The 6,000-nt window shown below is 37.9% G+C and overlaps 1 long non-coding RNA gene across 1 annotated transcript in view; it reads left to right on the forward strand.

The window, feature by feature from the left end:
• The window catches only part of LOC141500486 (uncharacterized), a 52,099-nt gene extending 46,660 nt beyond the window's left edge, over window positions 1-5,439 (forward strand). Inside the window, exon 3 of the long non-coding RNA XR_012471940.1 lies at window positions 2,631-5,439. This is a non-coding gene — a long non-coding RNA (uncharacterized LOC141500486). The remainder of the gene's footprint in view (window positions 1-2,630) is intronic.
• Window positions 5,440-6,000: the final 561 nt, after the last annotated feature.

Below are 6,000 nucleotides of genomic sequence, written 5' to 3' on the forward strand. Positions count from 1 at the left end.
GCTATAAAGATGAACAATTTTGAGCACTTTTATCTCCTGATAAAGAATGAAATGAGTAAAACCATAACAATGTGTATAATAACCATAACACTGTAAAAACAATTTTGAAAAACTGTAAGAGCTATGACTAAATAAAATGGCCATTTGTGATTTCATGGGACTGATGATTAAATATGTCATCCATAAGAGACATGAAAAATTTAGGATGTACACATATGAGATAGAGAAAGATAAATGGATAGGTTTTTTTTTTTGTTGGTGTTGTTCAGTTGTTTCAGTCATATCTAACTCTTTGTGACCCCCACTGGGATTTTCTTGGCAAGAATGCCTGCCATTTCCTTCTCTAGTCCATTTTACACATAAGGAAACTGAGGCAATGGGGTTAAGTGACTTGCTCAGGATCACGTAACTAGTTAGCATTTGAAGCAAGATTTGAACTCAGTTTTTTCCTGATCCCAAGCCCATTACTATTTCCACTATACTATCTAGCTGCCATAGATAGAGATAGATAGATAGATAGATAGATAGATGCATACATACATGCATACATGTAAAATTCTTAGATAGGGAAATGGATGGATGGATTTGTATGTAAATGCTGAGATTTTTTTCTTGACTGGAAATTTTGCTTTTCTTTCCTTTTTTCCCCAGTGGAATGGGAAGAAGGGAAAGAAATAGATTTATTATTATTATTATTATTATTATTATTATTATTATTACTATTATTTTAGATAAATATATGGGGAATGTGTACTGTAGCTATATGTATGCAAAGGTATGCACTTTTAGATGAGATCACTCCATTATTATTTTTCCTTAACTGCTTTATTTTGCTACAAGAGCCTTCGTATGAAGTAGGAATAATGTCTCCATGTGAAGGCTCTTGTAACAAACTAAAACAGTTTTTGTATATATGTATATGTGTGTGTGTGTATAATATATTGATGTATTGTTATATAATGAAATGCCCTTTGTAATGTAAAAAAACAAAAACATGTCACATATTAAATTTTTCTTTTTTTAAAGCAGCTACAACTTAAGGAGTCAGAATTCCTGGATTCTGTTCATAGCTCCATCCTTGCTTTGCTGTATTATGTGGGATAAGCCACTGGGTTCTTGCTCCATACATTTCTCAAGAATAATTGTTGCCAGCAGATAATGTTGGTAAAGTCCATGGATAGAAAGTGTTATATGTGGAAGAGAGGATGTATTGTCATGTCAGTAAAATGGGAATAATAGCACCACTTTGTAAAGTGCTTTGGGGCCCTTGGAGGAAAGATATTACTGAGTATAAGTATAAAATTACAAAGAAAACTCAAAATGAAGGATGCTTCAGTGGCAACTGTTTTAATAACATGTTTCATGGGGACAGGTGAACTTGCAGTATTTCAGAAAAATGAATGTTGCTAGTTAATGGCAAAAGCTGTCCAAGTGTAATCATTTCAGAAAGTAGTTCTCTTCCTGTCCTGAGCTGGGCTGGAAAAAGGACCTCGGTAATTCTCCAAATAGATGGGGATTCTGCATTATGGGAATCAGGAACCATGTCTGTCTATACACCAAAATTTTATCGACCCTTCATGGTCCAGCTCAAATATCATGTCTTCCTCTGAATATTTCCTGAGTTTCTCCAGCAAGAAGCAATTTTTTTCTCCTATTGCAACCATGTGGCAATTTGTTCAGGTCTCTGTGGAAACTTACAGGACAAAGCTAACTTGTCTCCCATTCTAGATCATTAGCTGCTTTTTTTTTTAGGATACTAGCTGCTATTTTTATAGCTCTTACAAAACTCTTTGCTTATCATGATCCTGTGAGATAGAATAATGCATGTTTATTCCCATCCCCCCTTTTTTTTCCAGACTCAGAAAAACAAAATGACTTGCTATGGCCAACAGAGCTTCTAAGTATAGATAGGAGTTTGAATCCATTTCTCTAGATTCCAAGAGCCACATGACCACCATTGTATTATATTGTACTTATCTCCCCAAGTCTAAGTATTGTCTTGCATAGACTAGATAATTAATAATGGATGAGTGGAAATATCCCCTTCCATGTGGGGAATCACAATTTGCTATTGTTCATGGGTATCTGGCGGATCTACAGTTGACCTTGGATCAGGTGAACCCACATCACAGGTAACAGCTTAAAGTTGGGCACATGCCTGTATTGAAATTTCCATAATAATGCCAGTTTTTGATTAAGAATGTGAAAATGAGTGAATATTTTTGGGAAAGGAGAACTGAAGTCCCTTTTTACCAGTGCTTAGGGGATGCTTTAGTTTTAGGAAGTGGCGTGATGGAGTGTTGATTTCTAGAATACCACCTTCCTGTCTTGAGCACAATATCAAAGGGAAGGAGGCCTTCCTGAGTGAGCTTCCTCCCATGCTGTGACTCAGTGAAGGTCCATTATTAACCCCACCAATTCATGTCTAAGTGGCATCAATCATTTGGGTCACACAATGCCTGACTGTAAATTATGACATTATCTCTGAGTGGGAAGGTGATAATAATAATCATACAGAAAAAAGAAAGAAAGAAAGAAAAAGCTCCCAGCCTGGCCCCAGCAGGGTGAGGTCCTTAGCAAGACCTGTCATATTTGTTTTTAACATGAAAGACTTGGTTGTTCCCTTGCAGGTCCATACATCACTGGACCTGTCATGGGTTTCTGTTGGACCAGTTGACAGAGCTCAGAATGGCAGCTGCTGGATGGCTTTGGGGAGCCCGACTCAAGGAACAGTTGCTGGGGTACAGGGACTACAAGTATTCTGCAAGAGACTGACATCCTGTTGTGCTGTCCCGCCACTGCCCTCACTAAGTCACAACGAGAAGTAAACTGCTGTCACGGAGATGAAAGGCCCCCTTCCTCTGATCTCTCCACTACAAAATTACTTCAGTGCCACACTGTATTTTATGTCAATACCTATTTTATTTTTCAAAATTGAAAAAGATATAAGTACATTGTTCCCTGAATTCCTGATGCTCTGGGTAACCTAGCAACTCAGTATACCACATAGCATACAACACAATGTCTTCACGCAATACATTCGACTAACAAGCCAGCAACACAGATTTCCCTTGCAGATTATTTAGATTAAATTGCCAGTTAATCATTGCTATTAATTTTTTAAAAAACCAATCCCTTCCTTTTCATTTCTTAACATAAGAATTGTAGGAACTATTTACTTGGTTTTAATTCTGCAAGGGGAGAGGAGAGGTTTTCACTTACTCTCTATTCCCCAAGCTATTTGCATGGGATTTGGCTGGAGATTGATAATGACACAGAACAGGAGAATACATTCAACCCTGCAAAATTCTCAAGTTCAAAATTGACTCACAGATACCCCCTCTGGGAAGTCACTGGAAGTAAGGGACTTATCCGCTGTGGTCAGACTGCTTAGTTATGCGGACGCTGCCGCCAAATCTTCACAGAGGTCTGCCAGGGAGCCCTTTGGCAAAGCTGAAATGAGTGTAAGGGTCAGAAAGAAGTTCAAGGAGCTTTGGTCTGAAAGGAGGGAGGGGAGCAAGGTCACGACAGAAAGCAAGAGACTTGACAGAAGAATAGAAGAGGGTTGGGAGGAAAGGGATGGACAAGTGATGGAGAGAGGGAAACAGAAGCATTGCCAGAACAAAGGAGACAAGGGGAAATCACTGGAAAGAAGGGGGAAGAGCACCAAATACAAATAGGATAACAAAATGGGCAGTTATGGTGGCAGGGGTGGGTGGAGCCGGGATGGGAACTGAGTGGACGTATACTTTTTTTTGCTATTTTTGCTAAAGGAGAGGAATTTGTAAAATTAGAGCTCTAAAGAGTCATGTCCAGAAGGTAACACAGAGAGCTCTGTTTAGCTGACTGGATTGTCATTTTGAACTATTCACTTGCCTACTCACCTCTAAGAAATTACCTATTAAGTTTAGAAAATATATTTCCATGATTGTTCCTTGTGAATAATTCTCTGCTCCCTCTTCCTCCTCCCCCTCCTTCCAAAAGCAATCATTTTAATTTGGTGGCTTCTTTTCTGAACCATTGGAACTTTAAGAAGCTTTCTCAACTGTCTTAGAACTCAGACCTCAAAAGGGGCCCTTAAACTTCATGCTGTTTCTCTCCTTAGCAAGTCACCTCAGTCTGAAGAACTAAGGGCCTTTCATTTTGAGTACGTCCTGCTGCTTTTTAATAATCTGCAAGTGAATTAGGCATTTTAGCCTCTAGGTTACAGCTGTTGCAAATAATGTTTTCTCCCAATCATGAAGAAAATATCTTAATATTTTTGGAGAAGCTAAGCAACCTGCTTAGGTGAAACTGTCTAGTCCATCTAAACTGAATTAATCTAATTTGCTATTATCAATGGGTAGGCATTTCTGGAACCACTACTTTTTAGAGAGCACCTTTCACTTGTCCAAATTGGCTAACCCAGTTTTGTAAGCACTTAGGTATTTCAAAAGAAAAGGGACCTTTTCCTCACTGGTTGCATATGGTGCTGATTAAAAGCAAACCATGAGGTTGAACTTGATGCTATTGAGGCATCCACCTTTTGCAGTATAGCATCATATAGTGGTGGGACAGCCAGGTGTACAGTGGATAAGTGCTGAGGCTTGAATCAATAATACTCATTTTCATGAGTTCAGATCTAGCCTCAGATACTTACTGTGTGTCTCTGGGCAAGTCACTTTACTCTGCTTGCTTCAATTTTCTCATCTATAATTTGAACTAGAAAAGGAAATGGCAACCTCCTTCAATATCTTTGCCAAGAAACACCCCCCAAAAAATCGGGTCACAAAGAATCAGACATGATTGAAACAACTCAACAATAACAATAGATATATAGTGGGGGAATAATAGGGTTGAAAATGTGAATATGATGCTCAGGCTCTGCGCTAGATGGTCAAAGAGTATTCTGAATTCTCAAATCAACTGCATCCTGAAGTCTACATTTGGATTTATGAGATCAGAAGTATGCTATTGCAGAGAGGGGCTATCTTCTTAGTTGATTCTTTCCTTCCCATCCTATCCCCAAAAGAAATACATTAGCATTTTTGTACCCAGACGCATGTAAAAGCCAGACCACCCATGGGGACTGTGTTCTTGTCCAAGCCGCAGTGGAATGACCTGTGCACCAGAGGGTTTCTGTTGCTGAGGTGATGGGCCGTGAGGCTGTGCTAGACAACTACATTCTTAATGTTCAAGATTCTTGGGGGGTCAGGGAGGGGATGATACTCAGAGAATATGTGCTACCCGTGACTCAGAAAAGTTCTTTTTAATCTTCAAAGGGTTTGATTTCAGAGAAAATGTTTCTTTTAAGGTAACTGGAAAAGGAACTTAACAGGATATTTCATTTAAAGATGCTAACATGTCCAAGGATGTCACAGCTATGTCTATACAGTGTTCATAAACAATATTAAAAGAAGAATTGAATCAGTCATAATATGACTTCTGAATATTTAAATATCTGGCACCATTGGTGTCAGGATGGTGTTATGGAGCTTGGAGTTAGAAGTCCTAGTTTGTCATTTACTAGCTAGATACTCATGGAAGTTAGTTAAGTCACTTCCTAGGACTTAGCTTTTTAATTTAAAAATGATACTAAATAAATAAATATTTGTACCAAATAAATATTATTTATTTGTTAGATAATAAAAAATTTTTTAAATGATCATTAAAAAGTGATAATAATGCTTAAATTGGTTGATAGTAGAGATTGCACAGATGAAGAAACTGAAGGCCAGAGCAGTTATTGACTTTCAAGGATGTATAGATCCAGGCAAAGAAAGTTTTGCTCGTTACAAATTCCATTTGATGAGAAGCTAACTTTAAGCATGTCTTTATAATGAAGAACTCATGATAGTTAATGAATGCCATATATTCATTACAGTGAGCCCCAACTACAAAATTCAATTAAAAAAAAGTATTCTTACTGTCTCAAAAACATCATGGAGCTAGAAAGAGAGTTCAGAGGTCACAAAATCATAGGATCATTTGTTTAGAGTGAGAATAAACCTTAGAACCATC

The sequence above is a fragment of the Macrotis lagotis genome, chromosome X (assembly GCF_037893015.1).
Source record: "Macrotis lagotis isolate mMagLag1 chromosome X, bilby.v1.9.chrom.fasta, whole genome shotgun sequence".
Lineage (NCBI taxonomy): Eukaryota > Metazoa > Chordata > Mammalia > Peramelemorphia > Peramelidae > Macrotis > Macrotis lagotis.